The sequence below is a fragment of the Cetorhinus maximus genome, chromosome 1 (assembly GCF_964194155.1).
Source record: "Cetorhinus maximus chromosome 1, sCetMax3.hap1.1, whole genome shotgun sequence".
NCBI classification, from domain to species: domain Eukaryota; kingdom Metazoa; phylum Chordata; class Chondrichthyes; order Lamniformes; family Cetorhinidae; genus Cetorhinus; species Cetorhinus maximus.
This window is the reverse complement of record NC_135879.1, coordinates 182944594-182965070: the sequence shown is the minus strand read 5'-3', so window position 1 is coordinate 182965070 and position 20477 is coordinate 182944594.

The window sequence follows — 20477 nt, the reverse complement described above, 5'->3', positions numbered from 1 at the left end:
TCCCTGGCCTGACTCCTTGGGAGGAAGGAGCACCTTTGGGTTCCCCTGCTTCCCTCTCGCGTTGCCGCTGCAGGAATTCATCGCGATCTGCACATTCTGCTGGACCAGGGTCTCTGTGGCGTCTGCCATCTTTCCCGCGAGACCTCCATGCATGCACATGTGGGCACCACTTCATCAGAGAGCAGGCAAACGCACTCCTCCAACTCGTATGCCACTCTGTTGAGGGCTTGCAACAGCTCTGTGCGATACGAACATATGAACAAGGAGCAGGAGTAGGCCATTTAACTTGTTGGACCTGCTCCGCCATTTAATAAGATCATGGCTGATCTGATAGTGACCTGAAATCTGCATCCCACCTACCACCAATAACCAAGGATCTATCCACCCTTGCCTTAAAAATATTCAAAGGCTCTTCTTCCACCACCTTTTCAGGAAGAGAGTTCCAAAGAATCATAACTCTTTGAGTGAAAAATTTTTGCTACATCTCCATTTTAAATGCGCGACCCCGTATTTTTAAACAGTGACCCCTAGTTCTAGATTCTTTCACAAGAGGAAACATTCCCTCCACATCCACCCTGTCAAGACCCTTCAGAATCTTATATGTTTCAGTCAAGTTGGACGGTGGTGATGCTCCCCAGCCTTCTGCTGACTCTCCAGGATGAATTGGAAGGCCGAATCCAGAGGCTCGTCATCTGACTCTGACCTCACAGATGCCTCTTCCCCAGCAGTCCTCACAGTGCTGGGAGCTTGGCTGAACCTGCCTCCTCCTGCTGCGGATACATGTCCGTGTGGTGACCACCAGATTGTGAACTAGATCTAGGTCCCACCAAGGTTTGTGTTTCTGAGCTGGTGGAGTGTGTGGGTAAGCGTTGTGACAAGCCTTCTGGGCTGCTTATTTCCAGCTCTTCAATGTAGGAGATACTCTCTTGGCTGGAGGTGAGGACGTGGATGTTGCTGAGGGACTGGCTTGTTGAAGGCATTGGTTACTTGGCAGACCTCCTTGTGAAACAAAGTAGAGATAACTAGTGCATGGCAGCAGAGTCAAAAGCAGGAGAGAGAGCACCCATAGCTGTATTGAGAGAGGGATGATGGGGTGCAGGATCCTCACATGGATGTTTGCCACTGACCTCACCATTGCTGCGGGCACGGTCCACCTCCTCACCAGTAAGCACAATGGCACACTCCTTAAAGTTAGTGAGAGCCTATGTGGGCCAGTGCACCCCCGACCTAGGACCTCTCCATGCTGTTGTGAGCCAGTTTCTCCTGCATGGAAACAGATGGAGAGAGTGTGAGCAGGACACATGGCACTGCCTGGAATGTCTGTGTGGTGACCGGAGCCATGGACAGGATGAGGACGTGATCCTGATGGAGATGTGAGGGTTAGTGATGTTGTCACTTGAGGTGTGAGATCCCTGTGGATGTGTAATGGGTTTGTGAGTGTGTGAGTTGAGAGTGATGAGGTGGTTGACTTACCCTGGAGGAACGAATGAGAGCATTCATCCTCTTCCTGCACTGGACTGCTGACCTCCTCTGTGCTCCAGTGGCACTGACCGCTGCTGCCATCACCTCCCAGTCCGGATTGGTGACCCTGGTAGACTTCTGCAGCCAGAGCGGGGGGGTAGAGGATATCATGGCGGCCTTCCACTGCTTCCAGCAGGTGCCTCAGAGAGACATCACTAAATTTGGGGGCTGTCGTCTTCTTTGCTTTTGGGGCCATCTGTCGCCTTGAGCAGTCCTGGCCTGAAGACATGAGGTAGGCTGCACTCTGGTGCGCTTTAAATCTGGTGCCCAGTGTGCAGAAGCACTGATGTCATGGCATGGAAGGCAAATCCGAGCCGGCCAGCTAGTGATCCAGCGTGTTTCCTATGAATGCATAATTAATAAGGCAGGATGCGCCAAGAATGGGATGATATGGTGGGAAAATCCGCCATTACGGCCAGTGGGTAAAATGTCCTTTTTCCTGCCTGCTACCACACCGTGCAAATCTGGGATGACTCCGCGTCTTGGCTTTATAAGTAGAGGGATAGTGTACAAAAGTAGGGTGGATCTTTATAAAACACTGGTTCGACCTCAACTGGCGCATTGTGGCTAGTGGCAGCACAGTTAGTTAATTGGGTGACTAGTTAGAACTGGTTCCCTAGTCAACAGAGCCATACCCAGGTCTCTGAAATTTCAGCTGTTATATAGGCAGGTGCTTTTGCGAATGCACAAAGTAAGTAGCACACAGTCCATTTCAACGCAGTACTTACTTAACTCGGGAATTTGCTGAGTAAGCGATGAGGTGCGTTCTGATCTTTTACAGGATAAGAAGTGGCCCAAGAGAAGGAGCAAGAGACAGTGAGACCTCAGAGCTGAACTCCAGAGGCAAAAACTAGGTAAGCAGATAGGTGATTGGCTGATGATTTTTAAAGTTTCCTTTTTTCTCTAAACTGTGGAGCTAGTTTAAACTCACACAGGGGTGATATAATTACTGTATTAAACCTATAGCTTAACTCATTAAATTACATAGTATAAATACAAATAATTGTTGAATGACAATTCTTGAAACTCAAATTAGTTAAATAAAATACAATAAAGATGGCAAGGCAGCTGATGTGTTGCAGCTGTAGCATTGTGGGAACTAATGGACAACAGTGTCATCTACAGGAACCACATCTGCAGCAATTGCCTGCAGCTCGAGGCACTTCAGCTCAGAGTTGCACTTGTCCAACAGGTTTGAGAGCCTTGCAGCCTTTGTGGATGAGAGCAGGGACTGCATGGAAGATGCGCAAACTGACCACAGCGTCGTGATACAGGGGACCATTCAAGTGTGGGGAGTAAGAAAGGAAGCAGTAGTAGTATGGGACAGTAGTAGTTAGAGGATAGGCATAGTTCTCTGCAGCCGACAGCATTTGTCATGAATACTGTGTTGTTGACTTAATGCCAAGGTTAAGGACACCTGCTTGGGGCTGGAGAGGAACTTGAAGTGGGAGGGGAAGGATCCAGTTGTCATAGTCCATGTGAGTACCAACAACAGAGGTAGGATCAATAAAGAGGTTCTGCTGAGGGAGTATGAGCAGCTAGGGGCTAAATTAAAAAGCAGAACCACAAAGGTAATCATTTCTAGATTACTAACCTGAACCCCGAGGAAAATTGGCATAGCTTAAATAAGGCCAGAGAGTTGAATGCATGGCTCAAAAATTGGTGTGAGAGAAATGGGTTTCTATTCATGGGGCGCTGGAACTAGTACTGGGGAAAGTGTGGGCTGTACTGTTGAACCACACTGGGACCAGTGTAATGGCGAATCATACAACTAGGACTGTAGAGTGGACTTTAAACTAAACAATGGACAGGGAGGATTCACCCAAGGGAAGATTTAAATAATTGATTTGAAATGAAAAGGCAATAGTGCAGAGTAGAGATATAGGGATTGATGACCAGAGTGTGACAGGAAGGTACAGAACGTACAAAGGAGTGCACCAGCAAAATGTAAGAGTAGGAAAAAATGGTAAAAATACAAAATTAAAGGCTCTTTACCTATATGCACACAGCATTCATAACAAGAAAGATGAATTGATAGCACATATTGGAAGAAATAGGTACGATACGATAGCCATTACAGAGACATTGGGCAGAATCATCACAGATTTGCACAAAGTGCGGTAACAGGCGGGAAAAAGAACGTTTTATCCGTTTGCCACAATGGTGGCTTTTCGCGCCATATCATCCCAATCCCACCTCATTAATCGTGCATTCCCGGGAAACACGCATTTTTGATGGCGGGCGGGCTTTCATTCGCCCGTCACACCATCACCCCACCAATTTCTCATGCCGGGCGCCAGATTAAAGTGCAGCCTTGCGTATACCTCTCAGTGCTTTCAACTCAGGACTGCTGCACAGGCAACATGGCCCCGTAAGGCAAGAAGACTGCAGCCCCCCCAATTCAGTGACACATCCCTGGGTTGACTTCTGGACACCGTTGGAGTCTGCCGCGATGGCCTTTATGCCCCGCTCTGGCTGCAGGAGGCCTATCAGTCTCACCACTCCGGCTTGGGAAGCAGTGGCACAAGAGGTCGGCCATCCAGTGCAGAAAACAGATGAACGTTCTCATCTGCCAGGGTAGGGCAACCATCTCATCACTCTAAACTCACACTCACAAGGCCATCACATATATATCTCCCTCACTGTCAGCTCAAGGGACATCACCGCTCTCTCTCTCACATCTCCATCTGGCCTCATCTCCTCTGGAGACTGCCTCCTCAGCCCTCAGCATCTTCAGGCCACTTGCTCACATGAACATGTGTCCTCACACACACCCTAGGATAACCCCCTGCCCCAGTAATGCCCTAGCCCTGCAGCCTCTTTCGTTGCCTGAGGCAGCTTAACCTCCTTCCCCAAGCAAGCCATAGCCTTGCAGCCCTTGAAAAGCCACCCCCTTAGGGCTGGTCTCGTAAGTAGAGATCTGCCCGTGAGCCCCCCTAAAAGTGATGTTGTGCTGCCTGTGAAGCCTGGCGCTGATGACCCCGAGTACTGCCTGAAGCAAGGTAGGCAAACAAGCCTCAAAGTCCCTAGTGAAGTGCAGCTCACCAGGTGCACATTGCTTATGTTCAGTTGTGAAACATGCCAGCGTGCAATCAGGTGTTTGGATGATCCAGTGTGGGGGGATGATTCTGGCGAACTGGGCTTATAACGACATGCAGATGTATTGCAATGAAGTTCCCGATGTCCGGCCGCGGCAAACGCGGCCTGCCATTGATGGGCAGAGTGGACGGTTGCAAACGTGTCCCACAATGATGTGAAACTGATTTTTGGCCTTCTCACCATATTGCCCACTCACGCCCGCCAAGACATCTGATGCCAGCGGGCACGGAAAATTCCGCCCATTGTTTCTAGATAGCAAAGACTGGGAATGGAATATTCAGGGGTATTTGACATTTGCTAAGACAGGAAGGAAGGAAAAGGAGATAGGGTAGCACTGTTGAAAAAGAATGAGATCAGTACAGTAGTGAGAAATGATCTTGGTTCGGAAGATCAAGATGTAGAATCGGTTTGAGTGGAAATGATGAATTGCAACAGAAACAAGGCACTGGTGGGAGTAATTTATAAGCCCCTGAACAGAGTATAAATCAAGAAATAATGGGGACTTGTAAGAAAGGTTCTGCAATAATCATGGGCAATTTTAATCTTCATAACAACTGGATGAATCAAATTGGCAGAGGTAACCTTGAGGATGAGAATATATTTTGGACAGTTTCTAAGAACAATACATTCTGGGACCAACCACAAAACAGGTTATATTAGACACAGTAATGTGTAATGAGTTCAGGATTAATTAATGATTTTATAGTAAAGGATCCTCTAGACTAGAGGGATCATAATATGATAGAATTTCACATTCAGTTTGAGGGTGAGAAACCTAGGTCTGAAACTAATGTCTTAAACTTAAGTAAAGGCAATTAAATTACAAAGACAGAGTTGGCTGCAGAGGACTGGAAAATTAAGATGGTAGATAAGCAGTAGGAGACATTTAAAGAGATATTTCATAACAGTCAACGAAGGTGTATTCCAATGAGAAAGAAAGACACTACAAAAAGGCTATACAATCCATGGCTAACTAAGGAAGTTAATTATGGTATCCAATTGAAAGAAAAGGCATACAATGCTGCAAATATTAGAGGTAGACCAAAAGATTGGGAAAATTTTAGAAAGCAGCAAAGATGACTAGAAAAAAAAGAGAAAAATTAGAAGATGACACCTGCACCCAAAACAGTTTGTGACTATCGATGGAAGAGTAACTGGTCGGTAATCATTCAGCTCAGCAGGCTGTGACTTCTTAGCAGCCAGTGCAATGATGTCTGATTTCCAACAGCAAGGAACAGTATGCATGACAAATGATTCCTGAAAGACCAAAGAGAAAGAAAATGCCAACTGATGAGCACATTCCTTAAGAATTTTTCTGCTGATCTTATCTGAGCCGTATGCTTTCAGTGGATTCGCTCACTTGAATTGCTTCTCTACCTCCCATTTGTTGATAGTAACACGAGATCCTTTTAATTCAAGAAGTGAAGCCTGCTGCAAAATTACACGTTTCACACTGGCTAAAAAATCCATTCAATTCATTTGCAACATCACGAGGATTATCTGCTGACAAAAAAGGGTCATTTGTTTTTTTCAGTGTGAAGCCTGACATTTGAAGCATACTCTTCCATGCATCTCTGGGATTATTTGTCTGGAAACAATTATGCAGTCTGCCTCTGCACTCCTCTTTTGCTTTCTGGATTTCCTTTCTTACATTGATTTTTAGTTCATCAAGTTTGCCTTGGTTTTAAATGCAATTTGTCTTTCCTTCATTATTGCTTCCACATCCTTTGTAATCCAACGTTTCTCATTTGGGTTAATCTTAATCATTTTAGTTTAGAGTGAAGCTGGTCACAGAAGATCATATAATCATTCATGATGTCTATGCTCTTATTTATGTCTTCATTCTCCATAAAAATATCCTAATTTGTGTTATCAAATAAAATTTGCAGATCTTGATTTTTTTTTTTAATTACTTCTTCATGGGATGTGAGCATCTCTGGCTAGATCAGCACTTATTGCCCATCCCTAATTGCCCTTGAGAAGGCGATGGTGAGCTGCCTTCTTGAACTGCTGCAGTCCATGTTGTGCTGTTAGGGAGGGAGTTCCAGGATTTTGACCCAGCGACAGTGAAGGGACAGAGATAAAGTTCCAAGTCAGGATCATGTGTGGCTTGCAGGGGAACTTGAAGGTGGTGATGTTCCCATGCATCTCTAGTTGGTAGAGGCTGTGGGTTTGGAAGGTGCTGTCGAAAGAGTCTTAGTGAGTTGCTGCAGTGCATATTTTAGATGGTACATACTGCTACCACTGTGCATCGGTGGTAAAGAGAGTGAATTTTGAAGATGGTGGTTGGGGTGCCAATCAAGTGGGCTGCTTTGTCCGAGATGTTGTCGAGCTTCTTGAGTGTTGTTGGAGGTGCACTCATCCCGGCGAGTGGAAAGTATGCCATTGCACTCCTGACTTGTGCCTTGTAGATGGTGGACAGGCTTTGGGAAGCCAGGAGGTGAGTTACTCTTCACAGATTTCCCAGACTCTGACCTGCTCTTGTAGTCGCAGTGTCTATACAGCTGATGCAATGAATTTCCTGGTCAATGGTAACACCCAGGATGTTGATTGTAGGGGATTCAGCAATGGTAATGCCATTGAATGTCAAGAGGTAATGGTTAGGTTCTCTTTTGTTGGAGATTGTCATTGCCTGGCACTTGTATGGCGTGTATGTTATTTGCTACTTATCGGCCCAAGCATGAATATTGTCCAGGTCTTGCTGCATTTGGACATAGACTGCTTCCTTATCTGCAAAGTTGCAAATGTTGCTGAACATTGTACGATCATTAGCGAATGTCCCCCTTCTGACCTTATGATGGAAGGAAGGTCATTAATGAAGCAGCTGAAGATGGTTGGGCCTAGGACACTAACTTGAGGAACTCCTGCAGGCTGAGATGATTGACCTCCAACAACCTCAGCCAATTTCCTTTGCGCTAGGTATGACTCCAACCAGTGAAGATTTTTTTCCCCCTGATTCCCATTGACTCCAGTTTTGCTAGGGCTCCTTGATGTCACATCCAGACAAATGTAGCCTTGATGTCAAAGGCACTCACTCTTAGCTCACTTCTTCAATTCAGCTCTTTTACCCATGCTTAGACCAAGGCTGTAATGATGTCAGGAGCTGAGTGGCCTGGACAGAACCCAAACTGAGTGTTAATGAGTAGATTATTGCTGAGTAAGTGCCGCTTGATAGCACTGTTGACGACACTTTCTATCATTTTGCTGATGATTGAGAGTAGACTGATGGGGCGATAATTGGTCAGGTTGGATTTGTCCTTCTTTCTGTGAAAATGGCCACATTTCTCCAAATCTTGACCGCTTTCCTGCCAGATTTGACTGTTTTCAGTTTTTGTCAATATTTAGGGAGGAGAAGCACAACATTATGATCTGAATCTTCAATCCTTGGTCGAATGAAAGCCTTATAAGAGTCAGGAATGGAACAAAAACATTGATCCAGTGTCTTCTCTCCATGGGTTGGTTTGTCAACGCACTTAGTTTAGTTACAGAGAGTGCCACTCAAAGCCAAGTCACAGTGATTAATGTTTGGCAAACCTGGAGAAGCAACATTTCCTGAACTGTTTCATAAGCAACTCCTGCCGCCTCCTCTGCATTTTCATCCAGTGGAATATATACTGAATTAATGTGTAATTGATTAAATTCACGGGGCAGATAGAAGGCCCTGATAGCCATGCAAAATAATTAATTGTTAGCGAGACCAATCCGTTTCTTAACTGAACATTTTGGACCAACATCTATTCACCTATATACATATGCCTCCATCTTCAGGATTTATTTGTAGCACTAGCGGGTCTATCCTGGTGTAACAGACCAAAGCCCTCAATATCAATTTCATTGTCTGGAATTTCCAAAGATAATCATGTTTCGGTGACACAGAGCATACTCGATTCCATGAATTCTGACAAAATTTTGTGCAGGTTTGAACCTCATCAATCTTATTTCTCACTGACATTACATTTCTCAGACTAATGACTGGAAGTGGTGGACGTTACCTTCCCTTGTTGATGAACATTGGCTTCTCCTTTTCACACACTGTCTCACACCTTCTCCTATCCCTCTCCACCTGAATTAAGGCCATTATAGTCCTGAATATGGGTCGTCTCATGATGGTACCCACAAATGAGCAAGGTTATGGGTGTGAATCGAAAGGCTGAATTTCCTATGAGGTCAAGCAAAGCCTAGCAGTTGTCACTCATTTCCATCCTCAGCAAGCCTTGCTTCCCTCTGCAGCCGCACAGCCTTGTCAGCAATGCTCCTCTCAGCCTTGCTTCGGTAGACTCGCTCTGCCTGACCCTTTAAGCCTCGCTTCCTCCAGCCAGAGTGAAGCCTCACTCACCCCGGCCCCAGTGAAACCTCGCTCCCCCCACCACCACCCCATCCCCGGTGAAGCTTTGCCACCCGCCCCCATCGGCCCCGGTGAAGCCTCACTCCCCCGGCCCCGGTGAAACCTGAGTACCCCTGGCCACAGTGAATCCTCACTCTACCCCAAACCCCGGTGGAGCCTTGCTCCCGCTGCCACCACCACACCACACACACACACACACCCGCCCCCCCCAACCCCCCACCACTCCCCTGGCCCCAGTGAACCCTTAATTCCCCCACTTAGGACCCGGTGAAGCCTTGCCTCTCCCAGCCCTGGTGCATGCTCTCTCCCCTGGCCCGGGTGAAGCCCTGCTCTTCCCCACTCCTGATAAAGCACCGTTCATCTCAGCTTGGTACAGTCACACTCCCCTGAATCCTGTGTGGTCCCACTCCATGGCCCTAGTAAAGCCCACCCTTTCCTGACACCTACACAACCCCTGGATTCACTCCACCCAGCCTTGCCACCAACCTTGGCAACATCACACAGCTTCGCTGCCCAAAAACAGGAGAGCAAAAGAAAAACAAACTAAAATGTGTAGCAAATCCCATTTGACCGCAGTGCTGCGCCATTGGTAAGGAGGCTAACCACTGGACACAAGGCAAATTTATTAGAGTTCTTTGAGGATGTAACAAGCACGGTGAATAAAAGGGAACCAGCAGATGTAGTGTATTTGGATTTACAAAAGGCATTCGATAAGATGCCGCATAAAAGGTAACTAAAAAAGATAAGGGTTGAGATTTTCCCTTCATTGCGCTAAGTGCAGCAGGGGCATAAAAAATGGCATTCTACCAGCAGGCCGCAATGGTGGGTTTTTGCACCGTATCATCTGCTTCCCGCCGCATTAATTATGCACACACAGAAAATATGCCGAATCGCAGGCTGGCGACCTCTGTTTCACCTGCCCCGCCATGAGCTCACCGCTTCCTCACAAGAATTGAGAGATCGAGCTGGCTGGAGAGGTTGTAGAGCATGCCTACACCGACAGTGAGGTGAGCGGCACCCGCCCAAGTGAGAATCCTGCACCAGCTCATCCCTCAGACAACCATAGTGTCCTGTTTAGACACACATACCCGTACCTAAATGGGACCTAGATCTAGAGCATCCTTGGGGTCACAATCTCTTGAGCACAGCACAGAACCTGGTCCACAGGAGGCAGAGGCAGGGACATCTGCCGACACTACTGGAGGCCAGGATTCTGTTGAGTCCGAGTCAGCTGATGAGCCTCTGGACTCGATCCTGATCAGTTGGTGGAGCTGCAGCGACAATCACGTGAACATCAGGAAGGGATATCAGCTTCATTCCTCAGATTGCAACAGATGATGGAGGAGTCTGTCCATGCTCAGTATGAGGTGATAACACCAGCATGCCAACGTACCGAGGTCAACACTGATAGGATGGTGGATGCCATGGAGACCTTGGTCCAGGCGGCATCCAACAGTGGCTACGATGGAGAGGGGGGCATGGCACCTAGATCTCACTCCAGCTACCCCTTCTCCTCAAGGAGTCAGCCAGGGGCCCTCGGGCACCTATAGGGAAGAGGACCAGCAGCTGGACACCCTGGGGTCATCTGCCCAGGTAACTCCAGGACTGTTCAACCAATCCCAATCCCCTCTTCCTGTGACCCTATCACCTACAGTTCCATAGTCCGAGGGGGGTGCACCTGCCCCACAGCAGGACACCCAAATCAGGTCAGGGCCCTCCAGAGGACACCCACCAAAGCCATCACAGACACAAGGCATAGCAGTCAGCAGGCTGCCTTCGCCTCCACTGTGGATGTCGGGAAATATGTAGTGGTAGGGTTAGGAAAGTTAAAAAGGTTTAGGAGCTCAATATATATGTTGTTCACAAATATAAATAGAATCACACGCATTTCACATCTCGTCTTGTGTAGGCCTCCTTTTTATGATGAGCTGTGTTGCTGTCAATCAGGTGTGATACCATGGTCCCTCCCCCCACTTATCACAGATGTCACTATCATGGGTCTCTCATCTATGTAGTGTGCTTCCATATCACCACAGTGTGTGGCCCTTTTCCAGATCAGCCTTGACATCAGTGATGCCTCAACCTTCATGTTAACTGTGCTTGTGAAACAAACCTCTTTCACATGCTTTGAAGGGTCATGTCATGTTTATTCTTGGCTGTGTAAGATTGAGGCAGAGGTGTTCTCCTATCTCACCTGCACTCTTGAAAGGTGAAGGTACAGTGTACAAGGAGAGATGTATTAACGCATGGAGAAGGGTTTTTCTTGTGCAACTCCATGTGCTCCCTGTCTTCTGGCAGGGTTTTCATGACATGAGCCCATACTCAGAGCTTATGTGCACTGCTGTCTGCCAACCCCATTTCTGACTTTCTGAGTGTATATCTGCTAATCTCACCAATAAGTCGGAGGACCTTGCCCCCTCAAGGTGCCAAAGCTTTGCCCCTCTCAGTCACATTATTGCCCTGGCACTCGAACCTACAATCTTGAGCATTTCTCAACTTGTAATTGTCTGCATTGCCACAAGCTACAAGGCTTTCATCACAATGTTGGGATGCAGCACTGTGCGTCCCATCATCTAAATACTCGCCGAGACGAGTGATGATAATGGCAAATGGTGATATTTGGCGGTCAGTTAAGCCTTTGAGCATTCTCTGGAAGGACGCGTTGTAGCTTTAGACAATGTTGAGGGGAGCAATGGGATAGGAGCGAGCATGTACTGAAGCTGAAGTCTGCTCTTTATTAGCAGTGACTCTTGACCTTGAGGGGCTCATGGTGTGTGAGAATTTTGGAGTTTGCAAGGGTCAGGGCTGGCCATGAGGGCACAATATGTGTCTTAAAGAGGAGGCATTTTAATGTCTGGCACGCAAGTGGTTGAACGTCATCAGCCTCAGGTAGTCCACATGCCTAGTAAGGCGAGAGTAAAAGCAGGCCAGCATCCCTAACTGAGAGCGCCAGGTGTGATAGAGAAGAAGGTGACACAGAGGATTAAGTCATCTCTGATTAGATTCATACCTGCAAAACGTCCTTGGCTTCCTTGGCCCAAGTGTCAGTTCCACCATCGAATGCGTTGTCTCGTTGATGGAGATGGATCTCCTTGAGAAGCTTATCAGATTGTAGGCATACAGCTATGAGGCCACTGAGGATAGTGGAACAGCTAATGGCTCTTGTAGGCTGCCGCTGCACCTGAGACACTGGGGAGACGCTTGAAGAGACAGCACCTTCTGATGTCTGATGCTGGGACTCCCTCCTCCAGTTAGTACCTTATCTCGGCAAGGACACATGCTTCCGAGGGTTCATCCTCCTTCAAAAGATTAGGACAATGTGAGCCTAATGTGTAATTATTCACAAATATTGTACTGCATCGGTGAAATGAGAGGAATAGCAACGCTGGTGCTTGTGTTGGCCCATAATGGAGGGCAATTGTCCAAGAGGGTACTCACTGCATCTTGCCACTCTCCTCTTGGAATCAGGTGGTAATGAGGACCTCACGTGCATGCCTGCATCATCTGGCCCATGCTATGGCCTCATCCTCTGCAGCTTCAGCTTCCTCCAATTCAATGTCCTCATCCCCTTCGATGTCCTCCTCATCAGAGGAGACATGCAACTCCTCCAAGTCGGCATCTGGCAAGACTTCCCCACTTTGCACTGCCAGGTTGTGCAGTGCGCAGCAAGCCACGGCAATCCATGAAAGCCTCTGGGGAGTGTACTGGAGTGGTCCGCCAGATTTGTTCAGGCCTCGGAATCACATCTTTAGCATCCCTATGGTGTGCTCCTCCAATGTTCAGTTAGTAGCATGAGCATAATTGTACCTTCTCACTGCATGAGTCTGAGGCTGCTGCACAGGCGTCATCAGCCACATTCTTTGTGGGTACCCCTTGTAGATAGTACCCCAGCACTAGATCCTGTGTCGTTCCTCGAAGCTGTCCAGGATCTGCGATCTACTCAAGATGTATGAGTTGTGGATGCTTCCTGGGTTTCTGGTGGAAACCTACATGATAAGTTTGTTATGGCCACAGACCAGCTGTACATTGAGCAAGTGGAAGCCTTTCCTGTTCATGTATTGGGCTGCCTGTTGTCAGGGAGACTTACAGTCACATGAGTGCAGTCAATAGCATCCTGCACCTGTGGGAATCCAGAAATATCAGGAAATCCCAGTGCTTTGGTATCTTGACTTGCTTGATCTCTATTGAAGTTGATGTAATTGTGGGACTTGGCTAAAAAAGCATCTGTGACCTCATGTATGCATTTGTGTGTGAAATGCTTGAAAGATCCCACAGTAGTCCCCAGTGGAGCCTTGGAAGGAGCCACTGGCATAGAAGTTCAGTGCAGCTGTTACTTTCAGAGCCACTGGCAATGGATGCCCTCCCAGTCCCCATGGCGCCAATTCCTGAAGAATATGACAAATATGAGTGACCAGATACCAGGACATGCAGAGGTATTGGCAGCACTGAGTCTCGCTCATCTGTAGATAAGACATGTGAGTTCTGTAGACCCTCGGTCTTGCGAGCTGCCTATGAACAATGTTCCTGTGAGCCTCATCCTCTGCATCCAGGAAGGGTCTTGCTGGCCCTTGGTCTTGAGGGTTTTGGTGAGCCAAGTGCCTCCGTTGCTATCTTCTCCTTCTTCTCTCCTACCTTTATGTGATTATGCAGACTGCAGTAAATCCAGGCTCCAACTTCCTGCTGGCCTCCTCTCTGCAGTATCAATGAGAAACAGACAAGAATCATTATTAGACATTAGCCTCCTAAGGTCCTTTGTCGGTCAATGACTCGTCAGTGAATGTGGGCTCAAGGGCTTTGTTCCTGTGTCGGAAAGTACTTGCCCTTGAAATGATGGCCAACGTGAGCCCCCCACCCCAACTCTTTACATGACCAATTGCTATGATATTGCTTCAGACAGATGCTTGGATTGCTGCTTTCAGCCCAGGTGCTGGGATCCTCATTCACTGCGCTCTAATATTACACTCTGGAATAAACATGAGGGTAAATGTTTACTCAAGAAATTAGATTATTTGTGGGGGCCTGAAGCTTCTATTCTGTGAATCATCCAGTGCCATGGTTGTAACACGCTTCTGAAGCTCATCCAGTTGCCCAATCCCTCTGGAGTTCATTTTCGTTCTGGGCAATTTCCATGCTGCGAACATAGGGTTAAAACAAGGTGATCGATTGGTGCCATTTTGCAGGATTAGTCTCGCATGAATGCTTTACTTTCCTGATTCCCTGTATTGTCATTGAAAGGCTTGGAACATCTCTCAGCTGTGCCTCTCTCCTCATTTGGGGATGCACAGTTCTGTTGGGTGCCCCTTTAATCAGCATCCCCCTTGCACCCCAGTGCATGCATCTGCCCTCCAACCTGCCCATAGAGCCGTCCCCAGCAGAGTTTCTCCTCAGTTTAATTTTACACTGTGCCATCACTGCAGGTTGGAACATGGTGGTGCTGTGCTTTCATTGCCAGACCAGCTTGCACCCTCCATATATGAGTATGGAAACCCCTCCCATCGTCCAGAGGAGCTTAGTGCTCAGGTTTCCCTCCCACACAGACCTCTCAATCCTCCCCCCTATATTCCTTGATCCCATTGTGATTGTGATAGATATCTGTTTGTTAGCCTCTGAACATGTTGAAATGGATGTGCCTATGCCCCGTGTGGACCTCGCTCCTCCCCATCTTGAGACCACTTGCACAGTTAAACAAAGACACCCTCCACACAGCCTTGGATACCTCCACAATGCCTTTTCCCCCATCTGTAGGCTGTAGATGCCTCTCTTGGCTGACTGTGCCATCTGCGGCCCAGTATGATGCCAGAAATTTCACGGACCAAGGCGTGTGATGTTAATACAATGCCCTGTGCATAATATGTGGGCCATGACTGACACTTGACTGACATGCCTTGCCCCTGGACTGGGATAAGGACAGTCTTTGCCAGCTCAACAATGTAAAATTAAGCGTTTCTTCACTCAGTGTTCCTCCCATTCTGGCCCCAAGTGGGTATGTCATTATGTAGCATATTCTTTCCCCGCCCTGGCTCTGAGGATGCTAACAATCAGCACCCTCCCCGCAGTCATGTGTATGAGTGCAACCATCCCCACTCGCACCCTCCAGTACAGTCCTAACCCTGCAGCCCCTACCCATGCTTCAGGCCAGATACCCCCCGTCTTCCTCAGTGCAGCCCTAACCCTGCAGCTCATTAAAAGCCGTCTCCACCTTATCGCTGGTCTGGTGGGTAGAGACTTGCCTTTGACACCCCCCTGAAAGTGATGTGGTGCTGATTAGCACAAGTGCTGCACAATGCAAGGTAGGCGAACGAACCTCAAAGTCACGAGCGAAGTGCAGGTCGCCAGGTGCACGTCGCTTATATGCCGTTGTGAAACACGTCCTTGTAATTACATGCCGACGTGCCCGAATGATTCAGTGTGGTGGGATGATTCCAGTGAGGAGTCCTTATAATGAGGTGCAAATATATTGAAATTGTGTTCCCGACATGCCAGGGCAGGAAATGCGGCCTGCAGTTAAAGGCTGCAGCGCACAAATGCGAATTGGTTTTACGACGCCATAAATTTTTGGCCTTCTCGCAATATATTTCACTCTCACCCACCATGATGCCCACCATGAACGGGAGCGGGAAATCTTGGTCAAGAGCTTATGGTTTTAGGGATAATGTATTGGCATGGATAGATGACTGGATAACTAACTAGATTGGCAAACAGTAACTAGTGGGGTGCCACAGGGTTCAGTACTGAGGCCCCAACTGTTCGCAACCTATATTAATGACTTGGATGAAGGGGCCAAGTGTATTGTAGCCAAATTTTGCTGATGAGACAAGGATAGGTGGGAAAGCAAATTGTGAGGGGGATACAAAGAGTCAATTAAGTGAGTGGACAAAAATTTGGCAGATGGAGTATAATGTGGAAAAATGTGAGGTTGTCGACTTTGGTGGGAAGAACAGAAAAGCAGAATATTATTTTAATGGAAAGAGCTTGCAGAATGTGCAGTACAGAGGAATCTGAATGTCCTCATACATGAATCACAAAAAGTCAGCATGCAGATGCAGCAAATAATTGGAAGGCAAATGGAATATTAGCCTTTATTGTAAATGGAATGGATTATAAACATCGGGAAGTCTTGATACAACTATATGGTAAGATCATGTGTACTGTACTGGGTAGTTTTGGTCTCCTTACTTAAGGAGGGATATACTTGTATAGGAGACATTTCAGAAAAGGTTCACTCGTTTAATTCACGGGAGGAAAAGGCTGTCATATGAAGAAAGGCTGAGCAGGTTGGGCCTACACTTATTGGAATTTAGAAGAATGAGAGGTGACCTGATTGAAACCTAAGATTTTGAGCGGGCTTGACAGGGTAGTTGCTGGGAGTATGTTTCCCCTTATTTGGCAACCTAGAACTAAGGGAACATTTCCAAAATAAGGGGTCTCCCATTTAAGATGGATATGAGGAGAAATTTCTTCTCTCAGAAGGTCGTTATTCTTAGGACTTCGCTACCCCAGAGAGCAGTAGAGGTTGGATCAGTGAATAGATTAAAGGCTGAGTTAGACAGATTTTTGACCTACAAGGAGTAAATGATTATGAGGACAGGCAGGAAACTGGAGTAAAGACCACAATTATATCAGCCATGATCTTATTGAATGGTGGAGCAGGCTAGAGGGGCAAAATTACTGCTGCCAATATTTCTTACGTTCTTATATTTTTATAAATAGATAGAGAAAAGCTGTTCTCATTGATGGAAGGTTCAAGGAACTACAGGGGAGATGGTAGCGTAGTGGTAACGTCACTGGGCTAGTACTCCAGAGACCCAGACAAACCCTACTATAGCTGTTGGTGGAAATTGAATTCAATTAATAAAAAACATCTGGGGTAGAATTTTCTGGCTGTCGGGCGGGCGGGCCTGACCCAATCTCCGGCGGGCGGGGAGCTGATCCTTGCTGGAGAAGTGGGCCCCGCCGCCACTTTAAGTGGACGGACCAATTAAGGCACGCCCAGCGTGATGCCCAGCGGGAAGTGCTATGCACTTACTGTGCGGATGGCGGTGGGCGGCGGGGGGGGGATCCCCAAATGTGAGAGTGCACTCTTTGGCGCATGCGCACGAAAGAGCGCACATCTCCCTGAGGCTAAGTGCTGCCTCAGGGAGATCGCTGACAGTTGTATAAACATTAAAAATCATTGAAAATAGAAAAAAAAATCCTTAACATGTCCCCCTCATGCGACAATGTCACACGAGATGGGACATGTTAACAAATTTCACTAAAACTTTATTAAACTTTTTAAAACCCTACATGAAACCTCATCCTGCCGCTGGATGAGGTTTCATGTTTTCTCTAGTTGCCGCCGGGGCTCCTGGCCTGCCCGCCAATCTTAAGGTTGGACGGGCAGGTTCTTTCATTGTTTTAATGATCCTGTCAACAGCCTCAATTGGCCATTGACAGGTTGGCGGCTGTACAGCTGATTTCACTGTGCCCCTGCCTTCCCGAAGATTTAAATGGGGCGGGATGACATCGGGGGTTCCCCCTGATGCCATCCCACATAATTATGCACGTTGGCGAGTGGGCCCCGCCCCCTGCTCGCCGACGGCAAAATTCAGCCCCTGGAATTGCAAACTAGTCCATGGTGACCACAAAACTGTCATTGATTGTAGTAAAATCCCATTTGGCTCACTAATGCCATGGAAATCTGCCATCTTACCTGCTCAATGGGACCAGTACTCTTATTTCCCAGTTTTTACTGTTTTTCTTTCTGGGTGGTCTGGTCTGCATGTGGCTCCAGATCCACAGGAATGTGGTTGATTCTCAATTGCCCTCTGAAAGGGCCTAGCAAGCCATTTAGTTTGAAGACAATTATGTTTGGACAATAAATGCTGGCCTTGCCAGTGAACCCACATGCACATCCCTTGTCTCCTTATACAGCACCTTCCAAACTCACGACCATTACCATCTCGAAGGACAAGGGCAGCAGATACATGGGACACCACCACCTGGAAGTTCCGCTCCAAGCCACTCACCATCCTGACTTGGAAATATATCACCGTTCCTTCACTGTCACTGGGTTAAATCCTGGAACTCACTTCCTAACAGCATTGTGGGAGTACCTACACCACATGGACTGCAGCAGTTCAAGAAAGCAGCTCACCACCACCTTCTCAAGGGCAATTAGGGAAGGGTAATAAATGCTGGCCTAGCCAGTAACACCCACGTTCCATGAATGAATAAAAAAAGACAGATGACACCAATATAAGTTGAATGGCAAAACAGTGAGGAAAAACCTTTTTATGCAGCAAATGGTTAGGATCTGAGACACACTGTCTGCAAATGTGGCAAGGCAGATTCAATGGTGGCTTTCCAAAGGGAGTTGGATAAACATTTTTAAAAATTGCTGCACTACAGAGAAAGGGCGTGGCATTAGGGCTAGGTGAATTGCTCTTGCAGAGGCACAGCATGGACACAGCAGGTCAAATAGCTTCCTTTTATGCAATGAGTCTAAAATACTCCCAATCCCATGTGCTCTAATCTTGTGTAACAACCTAATCATGCTAATTGTTGGATTTTCAGGTAGTGAATCACATCACAAGGTTGCAAGGGAAGATAATGGTGACACAGACAGCTGCGGAGAGTCCATGTTGAAGGCGATACAGCCCTCTTGAAGCTCTGCTCAGTGGGACACATGCTGTTCCCCAGGGCCATTGATGAAAAGTAGGATTATTAAGAAGCTGCAGTGTCAGGCCTTCCAAGCACACTGACCACGTAGAGAGGATGGAAGAGCATGAATAGATTTATGTTGCAGGGCACTGCAACAGTATTTTTGCAAGGATAAAATGGCCAACAACCTGAAACATCAAATGCGACAGTCAAATAAGCGCATGCTCATCTTCACCTTGGCCTTGCAGATTCTGGATACCAAGATGTCAGCACATTAAAATGGGTCAAAATCCTGGAACTCCCTAACTGCACTGTGGGTGTCCATACACAACATGGACTGTGCCGGTTCAAGAAGGCAACTCTCCACCGCCTTCTCAAGCGCAATTAGTGATGGGCAATAAATGCTGGCCTAGAAAATGATGCCCACATCCCTTGAATGAATAAAACAAAATTAAATAGGTTAATAGAAGCCTTGACCTCCGGCTGTCTCACTGACCTGCACTAACCTGGTCTCCAGCAGGGTGGTAGCAATAAAATGCAGCTGGCCCATGTGAAAGATGTCAGAAACAGTGGAAGTGCAAGTGGCCACTCAAAGTACTTCCACTTCTTACCCATTGCTCCCCAAATTCAGCCAGTGCCTGATATACTGCCTCGTCTCCTGATGGCCAAGTCAGCCCTTGCACAGTTGCAGGTGGAGCAGCCTTTGGTGGTGCCCTTAAGAGCTACAAAACTCAGCAATCTTCGGACAAAGGATCTTAGCAGTCCAAGCAGGGATATGAACAGCCTGCCTCTATCTATACTAAATCACATGGATTGCAGCACATAGGAGTGGCAGGGAGAGGCAGATCAAAGTCTTGTAGTCCACTAAGGGTGTGCATATGGATGTTTGAGCAAACCTTACGTTGTTAAGTTTATTCTTTAGTAGAATCAGAAAAATATATTACCTTGAATCACTTTCCTGTGTTGTCCATTAGTCATTGGGTGACAATTCACCATTTTCTTTGCTTGAATGGGTAGTCTTGAATTAACAGGAATTGATGGGGTGAAGTGTAGTGGATGGTTAGGTGTTTGCAGGACTGCTTTGTGTTAATGGGATTGTGGAGTGGGCAGGAAGAGTGACTGCTGCATGTGTTTCTGACATCAATCTACTGGTGATAGCTAAGTAAGCTTTGCACTAATAAGGGCATTTGTGGCAAATCGGACATCAATGTGAGCAGTTGATGGTGCATTGCTCTCGTCACCTTTCTCCTCCTTGCCTTCTTCCTCGGAATTACAATCGTCTGCAGACAATGTTCACTCTGCGCTTCTTCCTCCTGTAGGCTCAAACCTTGCTGCTGCACAATGTAGTGCAAATTACAGCACACCATGACCATCTAGATACCCTAGCTGGTGCATACTGAATGACACCTCCCACACTGCCGGCCCAATCAAACGGCCTGCAGCACTATTGCCTCGGCAACAGCACCGAGAAGAGTGGCCATTGCTGAGGCTGAAAGGAGAACGAAACGAGAAGGTGCCTCCATTTTACGGCCCCCTCACAGGGGAGTTGCAAAATATTTTCCTCTGTGGGGTCGGGCAGGCAGGCCACAGGGAGCAGAGGGGAAACCCTTCCAGCAGTGGCGTTGGGGCTGCTGTTCTAACCTTTGCCATGGAGGGGGGACGGGGAGGGGGGAGGTGGTGGGGGGGGGGTGGCGGAGTGGGGAGGTGGTGGAGGGGGTGGGGGGGTGGTGAGTGTCAGTGGGGGGGCCTCCTTGGGCCATGGATTGGATGACCATGCCCACAAGAAGTCATTGGAAAGCCATTTCCATGCAGCTGACAACCTCTCCATGTGGAAAGGGGGTGGGGGGCTGCGGGGTGGGGTGGGAGGTGG